The sequence below is a fragment of the Pseudophryne corroboree genome, chromosome 4 (genome assembly GCF_028390025.1).
Source record: "Pseudophryne corroboree isolate aPseCor3 chromosome 4, aPseCor3.hap2, whole genome shotgun sequence".
NCBI lineage: Eukaryota > Metazoa > Chordata > Amphibia > Anura > Myobatrachidae > Pseudophryne > Pseudophryne corroboree.
The window spans coordinates 195,400,319-195,412,443 of record NC_086447.1 but is presented as its reverse complement, the minus strand read 5'-3'; the positions used below and the strand labels follow the sequence as shown (position 1 = coordinate 195,412,443).

The window sequence follows — 12,125 nt, the reverse complement described above, 5'->3', positions numbered from 1 at the left end:
GACATAGATAGAGAATTTATACAGGAGGGGGATCTCATTACATTTCTACATCTGCATGATCGGGAGGTGTCCGAGGAGCTGAGGGGAAACCCCTTACTGTGGAATGTAAAAAACTATGGAAGGAAATGCGACATAAACTAAATCTAAATGCCCACAAATCATTACACCTTCCATTCGTGGTTAATCCTGACTTCCAAGAGGGTCAGGCACACTACCCGTTTACTATATGGAGGCTGGGGGAGGTGTCCAGGATCGGTGATTTGGTGGACATGCGGGGCTCGAGGCCGCTCACGTTCCAGGAGGCCACTACTAAATACCCAACTCTGAGGGCCTTTCCTGTAGCCTTTCTTCTGGCTCAACACTATATTTCATCCACTATCAGATGTTTTTCACCTGGGGATTGGGATAATCCGATGGATAGAATGTTGAAACAAACCCCTAGGGTTAAGAAAGCAATCTCGACTGCGTATGGGTATTTTCGGAACATCCTAGACTACTCGAGGGGTCCGGGAGGGGTTATGTCTTGGAGAGAATGTCTTCCGAACGTTGAAATTACTGACCTACTGGCGGCACATGTTAAAACCTGCAAATTCTTTCCCTCTTCTAGATATACAGAAATGTCTCTCAATATTTTGCATAGGACTTATCTATCGCCCCATAGACGACACTTGATAGGACTTGCTGACACACATACTTGTTGGAAATGTGGCACTCCTCAGGCAGATATGTTTCACTGTCTGTGGACATGTCCCTTAATCAGACAATTTTGGATTCAGATACGAAACTACTTGACGGCCAATCTGGTAAATTATTGGAGGTTGTCTCCGGAGTGGGCGCTCTTTGGTATTATACCACCGAATCAGCGCCTCTGTTTGGGCAGTAAAAAACTGTTGCTGGCAGTTAGTTTGGCGGCTAGAAAAGCCATCCTGCAGGTGTGGATAGCGAAGGATCCACCAACTCTATCATTATTTAAAGCCAAATTATTCTACCTCTTTAGGATGGAATGGATAAGTGTCCTGCTGGAAAAAGATACCAAGATACACAATTTCTTTGAGGTTTGGGAGAGTTATATAACGACCCTGTCAACAGCGGTTAGGAAACAGCTCCACGACTCGTTGTCCAACACAGAATGGTTTCTCACTAGAATGGCTGCGGGGGATCCGCCGATTGTACTTTAAAAGTTAATTGACGAACAGGGCACTGTGGGCGGGTTGGGGGGGAAATCGGGTACGGCACCGAAATTGCACATACGTGTATGTATATGTATGTGTATATTTGCTTTATTTTTTCTTATTGTAATTTCCTTTTATTATATTCGAAAGTACAAATATGGGTCAGTCGACTGAGTTGAATTTCAGATCAGTAAGACAGATGATCTTCAGAGGTCTTGTTACTTACAATTGTGATGCTGTTGATTGCTTATAACAGATTTATCTCTTGAATAAGGACTCAAATGTATTCTTCTTGTTCTGTTTTCTTATAATACCCTTCTATCAAAGATTTGAAACATATTGAACATCTATATATGTATAACATGTATTGCTTCAATAAAAAATGTATGTTAAAAAAAGAGAAAAGGATGACACAGACACAATAATCTGTCAAACAATAACTGACAAATATATTATATCATTTAAACCCTAAAGTGACATAATCTGCAACATAATTCTCTTCCACATGCTTTTTTTAAGCAAATGTAAGCATTAATTTTATGAGAAAAATGCTTCATTTGCTTAACAGAAAGAGAACTATGGGGGTCATTCCGAGTTGATCGCTAGCTTCCGTTGTTTGCAGCGCAGCGATCAGGCTAAAAACCAGCAGTTCTTCGCATGCATATGGCCTGCAATGCGCACACGCGACGTACAGGGACAAAGCCCGTTGTGGTTGTGCGCAGGTTCTACCGAAGTTTTCAGTCGCACTGAGGTCGCAAGAAGATTGACAGAAAGGGGGCGTTTCTGGGTATCAACTGACCGTTTTCAGGGAGGGTTTGCAAAAAAGCAGGCGTGTCTGAAAAAACGCAGGTGTGGCTGGGCGTTCGCTGCGCGGGTGGATGGCGTTGAATCCGGACACGAATAGGCTGAAGTGATCGCAAGCGCTGAGTAGGTTCAGAGCTACTCAGAAACTGCACAAACTGATTTTGCAGAGCTCGGCTGCACAAGCATTCGCACTTCTGCTGAGCTAAAATACACTCCCCAGTGGGCGGCGGCATAGCGTTTGTACGGCTGCTAAAACTACCCAGCGAGTGATCAACTCGGAATGACCCCTATAGTAGAATCTTAACTGTGCTTCTGAGCTCTGAGGAGTCTAGACACACTAAGTAAATGAGAGCCCTTTGGGATAATTGTAAGGTTTTTAGAAAGGCTTCTGGTAGTGTGAGTCACATATTGGAGATTATAACTGCAATTAAATATATAGATAAATTGTGTGTTGCAATGTACTTGGATTTGGTCCAATTGGATTGAATCGTGAATATTAAACCTAAATGTCCTAATTTTGTTACCAATATTTTTGCACGTGTAGCTCCTGCACCATCACGTACCTCTGTGCACCTGCTTTGTGCGCCTGAACATGGGGAGGAGTTGTACATCTGAGTACTGTAATCTCATATGAAATGCAGTGCCTGCGAGTCGTGTTCTGACTCCAGGAGGAAAAGGCCTCTTGTGACATTTACTAAATGACCAGACAACTTAAAGGTGATAAACAAAGGCTAAGGGTAAAAATGTCGTGTTTGAGATCAATGTAACCATGCAGAGTAAATAACTGTAATAGCAGTAGCACATTTTAGTGCAGAAGATGAACTGGACAATAATAACATGAAAGTGTCATTCAGCTATGGCAAGTCAGTCAATGATAACATTTAGCAGTAGCATGCAGTAATTAATCAGTATCAAGCGCTAATACTGGCAGTACTATCAACAGGCTCTAATCCTGGCAGTACTATCAACAGCACAATGTAGCAAGAACAGTAATTCATTATATATGTATTTATTACCAGTTATTTACATAGCACACACATATTCCGCAGCGCTTTACACAGAATATTTTACCATTCAAATCAGTCCCTGTCCCAGTGGAGCTTACAATCTATATTCCCTACCACATGTACAAACATTCATATTAGGGTTAATTTTATTGGGTGCCAATTAACCTACCAGTATATTTTTGGATTGTGGGAGGAATCCGGGGGACCCGAAGGAAAACCATGCAAGCACAGAGAGAATATACAAACTCCACACCATCAGGGCCATGGTAGGAATTGAACCCATGACCTCATTGCTGTGAGGCAGTAATGCTAACCATTACACCGTTCGTGCTGCAAGAATTGCTTTACCTCCTTATAATAATACCTTTATAAACATTACACTCTCATGCTCAATTCAGTTGGCTTTTCATGGGATTTAAAGTGAACAACAATCACAATTACTAATTACTGTAAATCTGCAGGTGCACCCTGACATAGCTGGTGTCTGCTAAGGAGACCTGGATGAAATGGGAAAGCTGGAGCCTGAAGAAGATAATCTACGAGTACAGACTTTAAGGGCGGCACCAGGGCTGCCATCAGGGGCGTGCTAGGGGCACAACTGTCCCAGGCCTAGGGGAGTGGGGGGCCCGAGCTACCCATCACCCGCTACTGCCCACTGCCCTCCCACCGCCTGTCGCCCGCCTCTGCGGAGAGGGCCTTAGCCGGATGTAGTGAAAATGTCCCTTACCAAAACGGCCACCGCCTCAGAGGAGACGGTTATTTTAAATGTTAGAGGAGGCAGCAGCATTTTAAAAAGTTGAAGGGGGCAGGCATGTAGTGTGGCCAGGGAGGGATTCCCCTGACTATGAGCAAAACCCCTGACAAGAGAAGAACCCCCCTGAGAGTAGGTACTGTGCACTAAGTCATTTTTACTATGTGGGCATAACATGTTGGTGACAGGGGCATAACTGTTGGGCATAGTATTATGACAGGGGTATTCCTGTGGGGGCATAATATGGTGTCAGGGGCATTACTGTGTGAGGCATAATTGGTGACAGGGGCATATAAGTGGGGACTTAGTATGGTGTCCGGCATTACTGTGGGGACTTAATATGGTGTCAGGGGAATTACTGTAGGGGGCATAATATAGTGTTGCGGAGATTATGTGCACAGGCATTATATATACAGTATATGGATGAGGATGATTAGGTCAACCTGGAAAAAGTCTACAGTGTCTAGGTTGAAAAGGTCAATGTGCACAAGATTGACATGGGCAAAAAGTCAACACAGGAAAATGTTGATATAATTTTTTTGTTTTTTGTCATTTTCGTCATCATATCACAGGTACCCTAAATAGTGTACCGCTCGATTCGCTCGCCATGCGTCGGGCAAGGTTACTATTCCCAGTCATAGTCCATGTGGATGGCAAAGTATAAAAAAGTGGAAAAATTGCAACAAATAAAAAAAAACTCATGTCGATCATATGCTGTGTTGACCATTGCCATGTCAACCTTTTGACAATGTCAACCTAATGCATGTCAGCCAGTAGTGGACAGCCTATTGACTGCCGACCTTATTATTGTCAACCTATCATCCAGATACTGTTCCACATACACATAATTTTTTATATGCCCTTTATGCCATTTTAAAGCCAATTTTTAAAGTAAATGCATTGATCTATATAGATCAATAGATTATCTGGGCTGAGTTTTGACTGCTTGAGAAGTTCAGCTGCTGCATATGATAAATCTGCAGATGAATGAAAAATTGTGTTCGATGCACAGAGGCTATTGAGGCAATACCAATTTAACATAACACATGTGCAGACAGGATGCGTTTAATTTGCCGACTGTCAACTATTATGGAGTTTAAGGGACTGTGTTATAAATTGTTATATCATGTTCTATTGAGGGCTCAGGTCTACCTTATTGTATACGGTAAGGCCAGTGTCTTTCTCTTGCTTTTACAGATGTAACGCAAAACATTCAAAAAGAGATTACATTGTCTGTATTCTCCATCCTCTATTGATGCAGATATGAAAGAAAACTGAAAACATATCATACAGACACTACAGTGATTTGTTAGCAATCCAAAAAAGCAAGCAACTGGGCAAAACCAGGTGGGGCAGATGTAACATGTGCAGAGCGATTTAGATTTGGGTGGGTTATATTGTTTCTGTGCAGGGTAAATACTGGCTGCTTTATTTTTAAACTATAATTTAGATTTAAGTTTGAACACACTTCATCCAAATCTAACTCTCTCTGCACATGTTACGTCTGCCACACCTGCAGTGCAACATGGTTTTGCCAGCTGCTTGCTTTTTCGGTTTGCTAACAAACCTGAATAAAGACCTTAGGGGCTATTCAGACTTGGACACAGGTGGGTGAAAACTGCAAAGGGACATTTTTTGTCCATCTGCGCACTATCACCGATAGGTGGCGGGCATTCGGGGGCGGAGACGCAGTGTTGAGGGGGGAGTGGAGCAGGAAACGCAGGAGTGTTATGGCCGTTTTCAGGGTTGAACGATGACATCGCCTACGTTTCCTGCGATGGGAAACATGGTGGCGGTGCACCTGTATATGCAGCCAGGTGTCAACCTCTATTTCCTGAGTCTGTGATGTGACCACAATGTAATTGCACCTGCAACGCAGGCCGGCACCGTACATGCTGTCCTTAACCTGTGCTGGGCGGCCCGCAGCATGCAAGTTGATCAGCATCAATTTTTGCTAATTTACCAATAACTGCGATCAACTCTAAATAATCCCCTTAATCCTCAATTTATTTGTGTAAGAATTTTTTTTTATTGTACTAAAAGACATCTAATTAGTGTGACTCCTGATTCAGAATTTGCAGAGATACAAATAAATAGCCAGGTGACTATTTTGAACAGTTTATTATTATTTTCAATGTTAACGTCACATACGTTTTACAGTTCACAGTTTTAATACACCAATAAAAAATATTATTTAACCACACTGTTACATGTGTGCACTTTTATAGAATATTTTCCCTTTCTTGTAACTGCATAGTGGTGACAGATTCCCCCCTGAGATTGACAGTTCCAGCTATGATTCTGGCAGCCTCCTTTAGTAACCATGTAGCTTTCCCTGCTAGATTGGCGGCTCGTTCAGCAAGACTGGCATTTGTGTAAGGCATGCAGCTTTCTCTGTCATCCCCTGGGCCTCACTAACTTCATGGCTTTGCCCTCTCTTTCATTGCCATACATGCAGCACTGGTTTCTACAGTACTCACATCACTCACTTTTCCAGAGACTTCCGTCTGGCTGGCTTAGTGGAATTAGCTGTACTGTTCCCCTCCTTCCACCAGCTCTGTAATAGTCACACCTACCTTTTCTCTGGCCGCACTCCTGCACTTTCCTCCAGCTTTCTCTGCTGTGTTTAGTAGATTCTTCTGTAATTTTCTCACTAGCTTCTTTAACATGCTGGAAGTATGGTCACCGGTGCCCACAGCATTGTTGGATGACCTCCTAAAAGAGGGTCCTCATCTCACATGACATTACTTCCAGCCCAGGACACGGCCTTCCTATAAAAGTGAGTGCTGGCTTCGGAGGTTACACATGTAAGGCTTACAGTATGTTATGTCCAAACCTGACACCCTTAGTTTGAACTTTCAGCCATGGAATTCTTGTAGGCACATCCTTGGTTTATTCATCACCAAGAGCTTCTTCAAACTAAGGGGCATATTTATTACATTATTTTTACAAAAATAATGTGAAAGGGATGTTTTCACACACTTTTCACATTATTTTAGTTTCACTGAAATGTATTAAAGGACTTTTGGAGCAGTTTTTGTGACAAACTGCTCCAAACCCTATAATTCACTTTTTTTTAGTTCACTTTTATACTTATAATGGGAATTTGTGATCTGATCAAATTTACTAAAAATAAAATGTAAAAAAATACCACAGTGTGCCCTGTGACAATAATGCCAGCTTCAGCTTAATCACAGGGCAGCACTGCGATATGCAGCTTTCTGCACAGCTTTCATTGCCCCCGGCAGAGAAAGCTGTGCGGGGAGCCGGCATTGAGATCAGCTCCAATGGACACACAAGCTGATCCCCTTTAAAAAAAACTAAAAATCATACTTACCCGTCCAGGAGCCGGTGATCAGTGCTCCGGTGAGCACTGCTGGTAACTAGTACCTCCTGCTGCTGTGCTGTGAAACCTGTGTAGTAAAGTGATGCTGCAAAGTGGCAGCTCAATTTACAGCAGTGGGGGTCACACACAGCAGCAGGGTTCAGCGCCCGGCAGCCTCCTGGAAACAGCGGTCACCGGCTCTTGGGACTGGTACGTATAATTACAGTGTGTGTGTGTGTGTGTGTGTGTGGGGGGGGGGGTGTCTAATTGCGGCATGGGGGTAGTCGCGACTGGGGGGGGTGGTCTCTGCAAGCTCTGTTTCTGCATGCAATAATTGACACATTCATGCAATGTACTCAACTGTTGCATTGCGAGTTAGGCCAATATTATCAAAGCACATCCACATCTAAGGATGCGGATATTGATGAATCTGTCCCTAAGGATCTGCTTTTTGAAAAACTTTTTAAGAGTATTTGTTATGTTTGGTGGTATTATTAAATGTGTTTATCAACAGAGGCTATTTCTATTTATTAAAGTTGTTGTATCCAGAATCAGAATCAGCTTTATTGGCCAGGTATACTTGCGTATACTAGGAATTTGTTTCGGTTTACAGTGCAGCAGCCAGGGGGGAACAAGTAGACAGAGGGGGGGAATAAATGCAGTATACAGATTAAGTAAAAGTACACGGTGTTCGTTCCAATCAGAAGATCGGAGTACAGAGACTGGACAGTCAGTCCGTCCAGCGGTTTGTCAGGAGTTCAGCAGGTGGACTGCTTGTTGAAAGAAGCTTTTGAGGCTTCTATTGGTTCTGGTGGGAATGGCCCTATATCTTTTCCCGGATGGCAGCAGGATGAGCTCGCCATAGCCTGGGTGCGGCGGATCATTGGCTATCCTAGTCGCTCGATTTTTGGCTCTGGACCTGTACAGGTCATGGACAGGCGGGAGGTCAACTCCGATGATCTTCTCAGCGGACCTCACCATTTTTTGGAGCCTGCGTTTGTCTCTCTCGCTGGCGGAGCTATACCAGACGATAATCGTGGAGCACAGGACAATTGCGGAGTAGAAGAGGAGCAGGAGATTCTGTGGGACATTAAACTTCTTAAGTTGCCTTAAGAAGAACAGCCTCTGCTGCACCTTACCGATGATGGCATTTGCATTTGGTCCCCACTTGAGGTCTCTAGAGATCGTAGTCCCCAGGAACTTGAATGAGTCCACTGTCAGCTATGATTAGTGGGGGTGTTTCAGCTGGTTTCTTCCTAATGTCTACTACCATCTCAATGGTTTTAAGTGGGTTGAGCTCCAGGTTGTTGCGGCTGCACCACCGGGCCAACCGTTCCACTTCCTGTCTGTAGTCCGATTCATCCCCTTTGTCACGATCCATGCAGTTTTCTCCTCCATGCCTGGGGTGGCGCTCTCTGCTCTGGTGCTCAGCACTCTCTGATCTGCATCTGCAGCTTGGTAATTAGATGTTACCACAGCTGTGAGCAGCACCTGAACTCACTATATAGGCCAGCCACACAGGCTCCCAGTTGCCAGTTCATCGTGTCAAGGTTGTCTCAGTTCCTGGTCCTGGTTATGCTGGTCTCTACTGCTAAATCATCCATAAAACTGCCAGGTTCTACCACAGTGCTATCCTGTGATTCTGCTACAGTGCAATCCTGTTATCCTGCTACAGTGCATACTCTACCACAGTGCTATCCTGTGATTCTGCTACAGTGCAATCCTGTTATCCTGGTATTGTGCACACTCTACCACAGTGCTATCCTGTGATCCAGCTACAGTGCAATCCTGTTATCCTGCTACGTTGCATACTCTACCACAGTGCTATCCTGTGATCCTGCTACAATGTAATCCTGTAATCCTGCTACGTTGCATACTCTACCACAGAGCTATCCTCTGATCCTGCTACAGTGCAATCCTGTTATCCTGCTACAGTGCATACTCTACCACAGTGCTATCCTGTGATCCTGCTACAGTGCAATCCTGTTATCCTGCTACGTTGCATACTCTACCACAGAGCTATCCTCTGATCCTGCTACAGTGCAATCCTGTTATCCTGCTACAGTGCATACTCTACCACAGTGCTATCCTGTGATCCTGCTACAGTGCAATCCTGTTATCCTGCTACGTTGCATACTCTACCACAGTGCTATCCTGTGATCCTGCTACAGTACAATCCTGTTATCCTGGTATGTTGCATACTCTACCACAGTGCTATCCTGTGATCCTGCTACAGTACAATCCTGTTATCCTGGTATGTTGCATACTCTACCACAGTGCTATCCTGAGATCCTGCTATAGTGCAATCCTGTTATCCTGGTATGTTACATACTCTACCACAGTGCAATCCTGCAACCCTGCATTCCCTGCTCAAGTGTATCCTGCTACGGTGCTAACCTTCTTCAGTGCAATCCTGCATTCCCTGTTCAAGTGCATCCTGCTACGGTGCTAACCTTCTACAGTGCAATCCTGCATTCCCTGTTCAAGTGCATCCTGCTACGGTGCTAACCTTCTACAGTGCAATCCTGCAACCCTGCATTCTCTGCTCAAGTGCATCCTGCTATGGTGCTATATCCACTACAGAACAATCCTATTGCAAGTGCCTTCACAGTCCACAGTGTCTCAAGTGTTTCTACAGTCTACGTCGTTTTTATGTAATCACAGTCTTCAGTGTGTCCATGTACTCACAGTCTCCTGGCATCCTGTGTACTCACAGTCTCCTGGCATCCCATGTCCCCTCAGTTCTCCTTTAATTTTGTGTTCTCCAATTATTCCTGGTTTATACTTATTGTTTACAGTTGTACACTGCTTTAATAAACTTGCTATTGTACCGTGAACATCAGTCCCTGCGAATATGTTCTCACAAAGGGAAATCCAAACGGATTCTGACACCCTTCTTTTATGAGACCTATGATGGTGGTGTCGTCGGCGAATTTGATGATTTTAACTGACTGGGACTTGGAGGAACAGTCATTAGTGTACAGGGAGAAGAGCAGGGGTGAGGACACAGCCCTGGGGTGCCCCCGTACTGATGGACCGAGCTTGGGAGGTGAATCCCCCGGCTTCGACCACCTGTGTTCTGTCAATCAGAAAGTCCACAATCCAGGAACAGATTGCTTCCGAGACCCCTTGGCGGAGTAGTTTGTGGTAGAGAATGCTGGGGTTGATTGTATTGAAGGCCGAGCTGAAGTCTACAAACAGGATCCTCGCGTAGGTTCCAGGCGTGTCCAGATGCTGCAGGATGTGGTGCAGGCCCAGATTGACAGCATCCTCAACGCACCAATTCGCTCGGTAGGCAAACTGGAGGGGGTCGAGATGGGGGCTGGTCACGGCTTTAAGGTGGTTCAGGACCAGGCGCTCGAACACTTTCATGACCACAGACGTAGGTGCAATCGGTCTGTAGTCATTTAGGCTTGCGATATTAGGTTTCTTGGGGATCGGAACGATTGTGGAGATTTTGAAGCAGGAGGGAACTTTGCGTGTTTTTAGCGATTCATTAAATATTTTGGAGAATATGGGGGCTAGCTGACCGGCGCATGCCCTCAGGGCAGATGGGGATACTCTGTCAGGACCGGGTGCCTTCCTTGGATTGACCCTCTTGAACATCTCCTCCACATCCTCATGGGCGAACTGTAGTGCTTGGGGTTGGCGGTCAGTGGTGAGGGCAGTGGGGATGAGTTGGTGTGGTTCGCAGGGAGCGTCTCTATCGAACCTGCAGTAGAAGAGGTTCAGCTCATTTGTTAGCTTCTGGTTCATGATGGCGTGCTTAGGGGGAGTCTTGTAGTTGGTGATGGCCTGCATACCTTTCCATACGGATGCATGGTCCTTGTTTGAGAGATCTTTTTCCAGCTTCTCTGAGAACTGCTTTTCCGCCTGTATGATTCCTTTCGTTAGGGAGTTCCTAGCGCGGTTGTATAGTGCTCTATCTTTGCTGCAGTAGGCCTTCTCTTTGGCTCAGCAAAGTTGCCTCAGCTGGGCGTTGAACCATGGCTTGTTGTTGTTGTTGTTGTTGTTGTTGTAGGTTCGGTAAGTCTTGGTAGGTACACACATGTCCTCGCAGAATCTGATGTAGGATGATGTGGTGTCTGTTAGGTCGTTCAGATCAGACAACGCAGGTGTGAAGACCTCCCAGTCCGTGCAGTCGAGGCAGGCCTGAAGCGTCATCTTAGCCTCCTCGGTTCATTTCTTGACCGTTTTGACAACTGTCTTGGCCGCTTTAAGTTTCTGCGTGTATGTGGGGAGAAGATGGACAAGGCAGTGGTCGGATAGGCCAAGAGCAGCGCGGGGGATTGACCGGAAGGCAGACTTAAGTGTAGTGTAGCAATGATACAGGGTGCACCCTTCCCTTGTGGGGCACGTCACATGTTTGAACTTTGGTAGTTCCTGGCTTAGGTTGGTCCTGTTGAAATCACCCAGCACAAGTAGCAGAGAGTCCAGGTGTTTTTGCTCTATGTCTGATATGCTGGCGGCCAGATGATGCAGGGCTTCGTTTGTGCAGGCTTGCGGGGTGATGTACACTTCTACGAGGACAATTGAGGCAAATTCCCGAGGGGGAATAGAAGGGGTTGCAGTTGATGCATAGCATCTCCAGGTGAGGGCTTCAAGATTTGCCTAGGATCTTGACACTGGTGCACCATCTGTCGTTGATGTAAAAGCAGATGCCGCCGCCTTTCGTTTTGCCCGAGAGTTCCTTGGAGCGGTCTGCCCTATAGAGTCCGAAGCTGGGCAGTGACTCCGGGGGGGTCCGTAGTGAGGTCGTCCAGCCACGTCTCCGTGAAGCAGAGGACCGATGACCCGGCAACGCCTGACTTCGCACTGCCCAGGAGGAGGGACAGCTCATCAAGCTTGTTAGTCAGTGAGCGCACATTTGATAGTACGATCGCAGGGAGTGCTGACCTATGCCCTTTCTGCTGCCACTTCACTAGGGCACCCGCGCGTCTGCCTCTCCTAGTCTTTGGTGTCCAGCTAGGGTATGCATTAAGTCTTTCGCCCGCCATCACACCTTCCGCTAAGCTGGCTGCATAGCTACTGCAAGTGCGAGGTTCGCCGGTACAGTGTGAGTAGGC

At 45.6% G+C, this 12,125-nt stretch overlaps 1 protein-coding gene across 3 annotated transcripts in view; it reads right to left on the bottom strand.

Annotated features, from left to right (window-relative positions):
* The window catches only part of KLHL6 (kelch like family member 6), a 255,477-nt gene that overhangs the window by 188,195 nt on the left and 55,157 nt on the right, over positions 1-12,125 (bottom strand). For 2 of the 3 annotated variants that reach the window (XM_063915703.1, XM_063915704.1), the window contains exon 1: positions 6,311-6,458. The exons of the other annotated variant lie outside the window; for it this stretch is intronic. The gene's annotated coding sequence lies outside the window, so the exon portion shown is untranslated. Of the gene's footprint in view, positions 1-6,310; positions 6,459-12,125 lie in introns of those variants that run through there. 3 annotated transcript variants of the gene reach the window in all.